Here is a 10,971-nt window from a genome sequence, read left to right on the forward strand (position 1 = left end):
CTATTTGTTTATGTATCAAATTATTGATAGGAAATAGCCAGGTGTAGAGATAGTAGAATTGAAGAATTTCATAGAGAATTATTTAACAATTGTTCATATCTTGTGTTTTACATCTTTGATTAGGGTAATATTTTCACCTTTTCCTTTCCTGGTGTCTCTATCTTTCTCAACTTTTCCAAGAGATATATTTATATTATCCTCTAAAATTTTAGAGAAATTTTTTAAAAGTTCTGAAACATTTTAATTTGTATTAAATTAATGTTGTTGATTTTGTATATTGGAATAGCACTAGATTGCAAGTTAATTAGTGATAATTCGAGATTTAGTTTGGTAAAAGATGGTAGTTGGAATTAATACCAGGATGTTTGTAACCTAGTTTTTCTTCATTATTTGATGTAGTTTTCAAAGTGCCAGAGCTGGTCATTTTTAATATAATAAAGAGTCTCATTTTAAAATATGTGTTCCTGGAGAGGGTGATGGAAGTAAGTAGAAAATAATTTACTGTAGTGACTTGTTTTTCTCTAATGGATCTGTTATAAACCCAACAGCCATATAGCATTCTTTTGTCCAAATGACCTGATGGCACATAAATTTTCTTGCTGTGAATCGAGCAATCTGGGATCACACTATCTTCTCCCTCTTAGTCAGGCTTTCAGTTGTAACAGTGACATTGTCAATAATATAGTGACAAATTTGCACACAGTCTAATATTTACTAAAATATATATATATCAATTGCAAACTTTGATAACATAATTGTTAAGTAAGGAACTATTTGCAGTGCACTTAAGAACTGATTGCTACACATTACTGTGTAGTGACATCATGGTTAAAACCATTCTTTGCAACATGTGGCCCATTTCAATTTTATTTTAAAGGAAAAGGTTCAATAATCTTTCTCTTTTTGAAGAAGAAAGAATTGCATTTCCATCTTAGAAAATTGAGAACTTGTTTTTTGCCTTCGTTTTTGTCTTCAGCTCTTTATATTGCTTATTAATTCACATGTCCAGTTACTTCAGATTCATGGTGCTACCTCCTCTGCCTTTTTCATGGCTCTCACTTTAATTTTTCCATAATCCCGTCTGTGAGAGAGGTTTCTCTCCACCTTCATATATCAAGGAAGGAACTGACCCTTCTTTATGTGAACTTGGAGACAGAGGCCAAAGTGAAGCCTCAGTGCCCCTCCCCACCAGTGAGCGGCAGAAGGGCTGCAGATTCCTGTGAATCTTTTTCTCCCCTCCTGGCTCTCTACATAGTTGGCATTGTCTCCATGGAGGAGCCCAGCTTGTTACAATGGAATTTTTGAAGTCTATAGGAGCTGGCTGAAGGATGAGACTGGCTAGAAAGGACACCAACAAGCAGTGTGTTCCTAAAGTTGGTGGCAGAAACATTAAGAAGAAGAAAACCTTTGCATTTATCTTCTTTTGTCTTTATCTTCTCGCTCTTTGTTTTCCTTTACTTATATGGTACAAACCCTGTCCACCCCCCATGGCGGTTTTTTTTCCCTCAAATCCCCAGTACTTAGCTGTATATCTTGGTTGTGGTTCAACCCCTAGTGGTTCTTTTTCCTAGAGTCCCCTTACATTTTATACATATCTCTTTAGTTCAAATTATTTCTGTACTGTAATTTATCTGTTTATACATATCTGTCTTCCTTGCAGACCCCCAACATTTCAAGACCTTTGGGCACATAGTATATACTTAAGTATTTGAGTGAATCAATGAAGATCTTTTGTGGAATAAGATCTAAATAAATAAAATACCTACCCAGCACACGAATGCAAGCATTTGAGAGAGAGTTTTGTGTCTGCTGAAGCAGGCTGTGGACAAGTTTAGGGGCTCAGTGCCAAGGTTACTCAATAGATTTAGATAAAATGAAAGAGATAATTAACTTCAGTTTTAAAATTCATGGAGAACAGGAGCAGGATATCTAGGTGTGACTCAGGACTTGATCATTCTTGTTGCATCTTTGAAAAATCCAGTGCTTTATCTTTCTATGAACATGTGACTGGCCAAGAGAGTGAACAGAGGACTGGCTTTTAGAAAGGCTATTTTGTCACAGGAAATCCTGGAGGAAAATATATGGAAGGAGAGCTGGTAGAAACATGGCAGAAACTTTTTGTGTAGAAACCCTAAAAATTGTGTTTACATGCTGGCTGAAAGAATTGTAATCCAACTTTTCTCCAATATAGATTTGAGCAGCTTTTAAATATCTAGGTATACAAAAGGATTACAATGGAAAATAGATCAAACCTAAAGGAATTTAGGATGGAACAATGAAATGAAGCTGAAATAAGCCAGTGCACTGAAATGTGTTTCAGAAGGACCTGCAGTTTTTTTTTTTTAATGTTTTAATTTTTTTTTTGTGTGTGTGTGTGAGGAAGATCAGCCCTGAGCTAAAATCCATACCTCTCCTCCTTTTTTTTGCTGAGGAAGACTGGCCCTGAGCTAACATCCGTCACCAATCCTCTTCCTTTTTTTCCGCCAAAGCCCCAGCAGATAGTTGTATGTCATAGTTGCACATCTTTCTAGTTGCTTTATGTGGGATGCAGCCTCAGCTTGGCCAGAGAAGCAGTTCGTCGGTGCGTGCCTGGGATCCGAACCCAGGCTGACAGTAGCAGAGCTTGGGCACTTAACCACTAAGCCATGGGGCTGGCCCGAGGACCTGCAGTTTTTAAAAGTAGTTGGAAATGTATCCCTCAGGTTTAAAGTAGAAAGGGAAATGGGAACAATTCTCTATCATCTCATGTCCATGAGATTAAAAGCAACAGTCTCTCAGAGAAGCAAAACTTTTCTGGCCTCTAATGTCCCAAAAAAGTGTTTTGAATGGTGCCTAATGAAAGAGATTCTGTGTGACGTAATGCAAATACAGTGTCATCAGCTCATTTTCAAGTTTAGTTCAAACACTTTAGGACACGTTCGGTTGAGGCAATGCAGAATTCTATAAGGGGCCAAGGAAGAGGCTGACAGCATTCCCTCTCTCAGCTTCTCACTTGAAGGGAGAAAATGTTCTTGAACAGAATGACCATGTCTCCTAAAGATAATGCTCCATCTTCAATTTTTCTTTTTGTAAACTCAGCCCACATTTCCCCTTACATATGCAAGCTAAAGCCTGAGTGTAGACATCCTTTGTTGGCAATGAGGAGCAGATCCATGCTATTAAATGATCAAATAGGCAGAACATACGGTTGGGCCCTTTCAGGAAAATTACAGGTTCAACCCCACCTTCATTGGTGGAGGACATGGTATACCAGAATTAAAATATCTACCATTTATTATGTAGTTAATCATAAATCATGTTATTTAAATGAAATTTAATGAATTCTTCTTCTATTAAGTTGACTAGACTTTAGTCAACCTGATGTATAATTTTATATAGGTGCATTTTTACTTAAAATGTAAAACTCTTTAGAGACAGCTTCATTCAGTTTTAGAGGTGTATTTTGTATATTTTGGTGTGATTTTATTTATTTTCCTTCATAGCAGAGAGGCACATCCTAGTCTTTTTCTTGCTGCCCTCTCTCTACAAGATAAAACTCATCCAAGTTTATTTTGTTTTTTAAGGCATAGGCTTACTTTGTGATGATACAGAGATCATTTCTGAAACATATTTAGAACTGTGGGGAGCCCAGAATTTTAGATTATGCTCAGAATTTTGTGATGTAACTTCAAAAAAAATGGAACATTTAAAGTTTTGCCAGGAAAGTTTTCTCCTACTTTGCTTCACAGTAATTAAAAAAAAAAAACTGTTTAGTTTCTTAATTCTTCAGAAAGGTGAGTGAAGGATTTGGCAGGTTTAAATGTACCCTTGAGAGAGCTCTCTCTGAGTTACTCTTTCAAAGCAACCATCCCAGTTGATGAATATTTAATGGGGACTCTGTCAGTCCCAGAGATGAGAGAGGCAGTTCCTAAAGCTCCAGCAGGTCCTGGGAGAGGAGAGCACTGATAAGCAGTGCCATCAGAGCTTGGATGAAGCATGGTCATTCTCAAGATGTTAGAACTGAGTGGAGTTCTCAAATGCAGCCCAGGGACTCTAGACCTGAGCCCTGTTCAGAAGCCAGTTGAGTTGTCATTTGCTCTGAGCATGGTGTTGTCGGGGAAGAGGGAGGAGCCCCCTCTTCCCTTTTCCTTAAGGTTCTTCTGGCTGGCCAAATAATTAAAAGACAGGTTAGCAGGAGAAAATAATACCAAGTATAATAACATGTATACATGGGAGAAACCAGGGAAACTGAGTTTCTCAACACAATGGCAGCGATTCTCATCTTAAATACCATCTTCAGCTAAAGACAAAGGAGGATGTTGGTGTAGGTAGTGTTTTCGGATTTCAGAGGGGAAGAATGCAATTCACAAGGAAAGGGCAATGTAAATATTTGTCAGAAAATTCTTTACAGGGCTGCCTATAGAGAATGTGGTTAGAGAGACAGAAATCACAGTAATCAAGAGTATATAAGGCCGGCCCCGTGGCTTAGCGGTTAAGTGCATGCACTTCGCTACTGGCGGCCCAGGTTCAGAACCCAGGTGCGCACCGATGCACCGCTTGTCCAGCCATGCTGTGGCCGCGTCCCACATACAGCAACTAGAAGGATGTGCAACTATGACATATAACTATCTACTGAGGCTTTGGGGAAAAAAAGGAGGAGGATTGACAATAGATGTTAGCTCAGAGCCGGTCTTCCTCAGCAAAAAGAGGAGGATTAACATGGATGTTAGCTCAGGGCTGATCTTCCTCACACACACAAAAAAAGTATATACATTTAAGACCTCTCCTTCTGTACTGATAAGAGTTTCCAGAGACAAGGCCATACCCCCCCTTCCCAGTACATGGAGGGAGATACCTTTACAAATGTAAATATTTGGTAAACAGAACATTGAAAAGAATGGCCTTATTGAGGACCCTGCCAGGCTGTCCATACCCAGAGTTAAATTCCCTTAGGCAGTTAGTGGGGAAGGTCAAATGTCCGCCAGAGAAAATAATCAAAGTAACGTGATATATTTCAGGGTGGTCAATTTTGATTTCCCACAGTGTGTTCTCTCTGCTCGTGCCCCTTTTTGCCATTTCTCATGCTTCCCCTAACTCTTTCTCTTTCCTACACCTTCTTTCTTCTTTTTTCTCTCTTTCTTACTTTTACTCTATATTATATTCCTTCTCCTTGTCATTTTTTTCTTCTTCTCTCATTGTTCTCATTCATTTTCTTTTTATTTTGTAGTACAGTTACTCTGTACATCACTTTCATCTTAAAATCTTGACCCTCTACAACTCCTATACTTCAGCTAGCTATTTTGAAGAGAGTATTTTGATAAATTTCTCTTAGATGTTATAACATGCTGATTCAGGGAAATAAAAACTATCACGAAAGGGATGGGGATGGAGAATGAATTCAGTTCAGGTAGTCATGAAATAAGACAGAGGGAAACTGAGAGCTTAGGTGTGGGTGTTCAAAATATTTCCCGATACATCTGTGTAGTTCATTGGTGTGGTAAACTGCACACAGTCTTATTTACTGTTGGAGCCCAGAAGTTTGCTCCTCTGGGCAAGTCAGCATGTCTTGGCCTATAGAAAAGACTCTAGGAAACACTGCCTGCATTTCTAATGTAAAGAGCTGTTCGTGTTCCACCAGGAGACCCTTTGGGCTCTTCCCTGCACTATCTGAATAGAAACAGAGGAAGAGAAGCTTTTCTCAATCTGCACAAAGCCGGGACCCTATCTTGAGTTTGAGAGGATTTGCATGTGACTGAAAACACAAGTGTTCCAGAGTTTGGATTTGCTTTAATAGGATCTATTGGCTGGCTTTGATGTTAAAGGTCTTTATTCAAAATTGACTACCTCTAGTGCTAAGTTCAGAGTGGAGATTTGTCAGTATAAGAGAGAAGAATCCCTTTTTGATTAACTCAGTGAAATATAGTATTTGGGAATATGGTTATATTTGAAGGCCACTTGTTAATATTCTGTTGCCACAGTGACATCTGTTGGTAAGTGACTACTTCATGTTATTCTTAATGATTTCTGTTTGAAAGACACACCTTGAGCTTGATAAATAAATGGCAAGCAATAGGATATATTGGAGTATATGAGGAAGCCATTTGGGGTAAAGCTAATTCGGCCTGAATTTGTTTTTCCAAAAAGGCCTGTGGCCTGCATTGTGTAACTGCTTTGCCATGTCCCAAAGAGAAGAGTAAATGCCTTTAAGATAAGGATGCAACTTCCCCGCCACTGGCATTGCCTTAAGGATAAGCATTTCTCCCTAATCTAGGATTTGATTGCTGCAGTCATCCTGTGACCACCCAGCTCCAGACAACAGACCTGACACCAGCCAAGCCCATCGAGACAGCAGACCTGCTCCCCGCTGTGTCCATCTATATCTATTCTGGCAGGGCAACCTGGCAGGGCGGATCTTGTTATAGTAAAAGAGACATTGCAATCATATGTGATACTTTCTCTTTGACAGTATGTAACTGCTCTGTACACCCCACTTCTTTGTTGCCCTTCCTTCCTTAGGGAAGGAAGGCCCCGGGCCACGGTCCTCAAAAGTTGGCTCATAATAAACTCACCCCAATTTTGATTTATAGTTTGATTATGGATTATTTACATCGACAAGCTGACATGCAGGAAGTAGTAAAGGCACAGTGGTATCTGTGTTGCCAGATATAAAATCTTTCCTCCCTCTTTCCCTTCCCAGTATGCCCACTCTTCATGGTTTCACCTACTTCCATGCTGTGCTCATTCTTCTGATTACTCCTTTCATTCCCTCCTACAATTATTCAACAAATATTTAAACACCTACTCTATGCCAGGCTTGGGATACACTAAGGAAAAAATTTTCTACAAAATCTCTGTCTTCACAGAGTTTGTTTTTGTTGGGTAAGAGAGATAATGGCTAAGTAGGCAGACAAGTGAATTACATAGTCTATCATGTGATGATCTGTTTCATGAAGAAGGTAAGTGACAGGCAATGGGGAGAGCTAGGGAATGAGTGGGTTGCTACTTTAGAGAGCCCAGGGAGGCTGGAGCAAGGCCCAGAGGGAAGAGACAGGGCAGGAGGACATGCAGATGTCCCAGGGCTGCAGAGATGCTGTGGAGGGACTGTGACTCGGATGTCAGTGGGCAGCAAGAAGCCAGTGTGGCTGGAGCACAGTGAGCAAGAGCAGAAATGCAGAGAAGGTTTGAGATGTCAGGGAGGGTGAGCAGATGAAAGAAGGCCCCTGGGCCCATCAAAATTGTGCTGTAAGTGAAATGAAAACTTTCAATGTCATTTAACTATACGTTATACAATTTAGGTAGTAAATACCTTTTGTTTTTCTATAGCCTTGTCACGTACATCAACTAAAATGTTGCTAAGTTGGGAATGTCTAAATTATCCCCAGGAGTGACTGCTGTATCTTGTCAGGTGTCTGGTCTGCACAGCAGTCGGAGGTGGGAGTGATGTGACAGTCAGGAGATGAAGTCTAGTCTTCAGGTTGCCACCAACTGCTTGTGTTATGTCTCATCTGTAAAACGTGGAGGATGGAAAAGACGAGTGGTTTTCAGACTCCGATCCATGGAGCACTGGGGATTCCTGAAGGCTTTTTGTTTTCCTTCTTATGTTTGTAAACATCGCTGCAAGCTTCACGTAGAAGAAAGTGTCCCCTAGCTTTAAAAAGATTCCTAGACTTGGTTATCCCTCAGGTTTTCCAGTATGAAGAATTTGCAGTCTCACAGACTCCTAAAGGACAGACTAAAGGAGCACAATCCCTTTCTCCCGAATGTCTCTGGTGACAGTGCTCATCATCTCTCATTCAAACCAGAAGGTGATTTGTCAATAGTGAGATGTGGCATTTGAGACCCCATCCTTCAAGATGGCTGAGTTGTCATCTATCATTGTACAGACTTACAATAAGTGAATAATATAAAAAGTGAATGTCTCAGCAGGTACTTTCTGGCACAAAATAGAAACTAGGAATTGAGAAAAGTAATTATGATTGATGTCCGTCAATAAGGGCATAGGGCTATTCTAATTCCAAAAGTAATTAACGGCGTGAGTGTTAGTCACTGTACATATTAAATATATTGAAAAGCAGTCATGTTCTCATAACACAGAAGTATAACTGGAAGATAAACTGGATGTTTTTGGTACTTATAGCTAAAGATATATTTTATTTAGTTCTATTTTCTGATTGAGAAAATGAGAAAATTTATTTTTTAGTATACTGACTATCTTCTTCCTTTCCAACATAGAATCTCAATCTGCTATTTTGGAAACTCTGAAAAAAATGTTCAGATGTTGTTCAACAAGTAAGAAGATCTTGTTAGGATGTGGAATCCTTTTCTCTCTTATTTGTCATAAAATTGTGACAAACTCTGATTTATCTTCCTGTCTGCCCAGCTGGCTAGGCCACCTTGTTTCTCTAAGCCTGCAGGGGAATCCAATCAGGTGGAAGGGGATGTTTTCTTCCACTTAGACTTTGCAGAGGAAATCAACCTTGAAGTGGAACTGAGCACATGCTTTTCAGAAGCTGCATCATTCTCTACCCAGCCAGAACATTGGACCTGACAACAACTGGATCCAGCAGAAAACTGGCCACTCTAGGAGATGTCATGTGGAAATGTGCTTGGTTGGACTAATAATGACAAGGATATGATTTTTAACAAAATCTCTCAGAGCTTTTCTAAAATCAAATAATATTCTTAAGTTGCTTTAGTAGATGAAACATTAGTTAGTGTCTTTTTAATTTTCACAGCTTTTTTTTCTGTTACTAAAGAAGCCACATTTTATGTCTTTTTTTCTTGTACCAAAATGGACTCACTATTAAAAAAAGGAAACCTGCAAGAAAGGAAACACTCATATGGGATAGAAATTGTGGATAGCAGTTGCTACTTTTTATATAAAACTATCTGTTTAATTTATTTATACTTTCTCCCAACTCGGCTTTTGAAAATAACTTAGTATTAGAAATTACCAGTAAGAAGAGGGTGTGCTCTCTTGAGTGTGGTCCAGTAGAAGTCAGGTGACTGAGACATGAGTTCTAGGCCCTGGTCTGTTTCTGGGTAGTGTGTGACAATGTACTTAGGCTCTCTGGAATGTAGTATTCCTTTCCGTAAAATTAAAGAATTTGATGATTTTTGAAAACTTTTCCAAATATTAAATGACTTCTCTTTTAAAAAGAAGCAGACATATCCTCCTTAAACTTAAAAATTATCAAAAATGTTTTGTGACCTTTCACTTGTCAAGAACAACTGATGTCCCTTTAATTATATTTATTGAAAATAAAGATCATAAATGTATAAATTTAGTAATCTAATAAATGAATTAGCATAAAAATGATCCAGGAAAAAATTTATGATCAATCAAGATACTACATTATGAAAGTATTACTGCTTATTACAGTATATAAAATTACGACACTAAAATAGCAGGTTTTTCCAGTTTGTAAGTTTATATTGTTACTCACATATCACTATTAACCCTATTATGTTTTACAAGTAATAAAATATCTTGAAAGGAAAAAACAATAAACCAGCAGCCCTGCATTTCACATGAAAGTTGTGCTCCCCTGGAGGGAAAATGAGGATACAACATTGGTCGAGTACTTCATTTTGTAATCCATTGGTGCCTCTCAAAACTATAGCTATTATTGTAAGAGTAAAGATACTCTTAAGAATAGTGCCACAAAACAGGTTTTCCCAGCTTCTTTTTGTCAAAGCTGAGACCTACATCAGGCTGGGGCACTTGAAGAGGCATGGTGGACTCAGCTGAGGGTTACTTAATTACTGTGAGATGATTAGCAAATAGCGAATAAGATGGAGAAAGATTAAAAAGAGGTAAAGGGAAACAAAGCTGGAAATAAGAATAATAGTGCCTTCAAAATATCCTCTCATTATTTTTATAGCTTTTTTTTTTTTTTTTGAGGCATGACTAGGATAGTATGTTAGATTTTTCTGAATCCTTATCTCCAGGGCATATATTACTGAGTTCTTCATTATATATGAAAATGCCAAAGAAAATCTGGACAAAAGTATTCTATATTATCAACAAGGACAAAACATGTACAACATGTTAATTTATTATTATTATATTATTTATTATATTTTATATAATTTATATATATAATTATATAATTTTATATTTATTATTATATATTAAGATTCCAGCTGTAATAGTCAAGATATATATTCACGTGTGTAAAATTGTGATGATTTTCTATTTTTCTCGGGCTATGAACCGTGGTAAAATATACAGTAATAAGCAGAAAACCTGATGAACTAGGTGATTTAAAACACCTGATATTACAGCTTGGCCATTCGAGGGTGAAATGGATGAATTTAAATTTCACACCTTCTCCTTTCTTTGTAGCCAGTGAAGTGTCTGGAAGACAGAAAACACATAAAACTAATTGAGAGTTAACAGTATTTGGAAGCAGTTGAGGTTAAGCACTCGACAATGATGTTCCTTACTTCTGGAGCTATTGACTCTTTGTTATGAGTTTATTGTATAGGCGCGTTCTCTTAGATGATTTGTGTATGTGTCATAGAAGAGAGACAAAGAAGGAGAATTAACTGTCAATCTACTGTGCACCGGTTCCTTTATTGTATTATCTCATGCAATTCTTACAGTAATCTTTTAAAGTAACTATTATAATTCATATTTAACTGATAAAGAAAACCATGTTTACAAAATTGATCAAGGATAAGAGGGAAGATCTGAACATCAGTCTGTTGGGTTTTATGCCTCATATTCTCTCCACCGTGATAAAAATGGTACTTCAACATGGGTACTCACCGTCTGGCTATTTAATACCAGGTCCTGCCAACAGCATTGGATGAGATGAGATGAGAAGTTTATTTCCAAAGTTATTCTACTATATTTAAACTATATTATTTATGAGTCAGATGTCAAGACATGTTTTAGAGGCAGAGAGAGCAACTGATTAGTTCACCTACACATTTTTCAGGTTCATTATAACTTTCGTGTGCCACCTTGTGTCAACTTTACCAACT

Source organism: Diceros bicornis, chromosome 40, assembly GCF_020826845.1.
Source record: "Diceros bicornis minor isolate mBicDic1 chromosome 40, mDicBic1.mat.cur, whole genome shotgun sequence".
Lineage (NCBI taxonomy): Eukaryota > Metazoa > Chordata > Mammalia > Perissodactyla > Rhinocerotidae > Diceros > Diceros bicornis.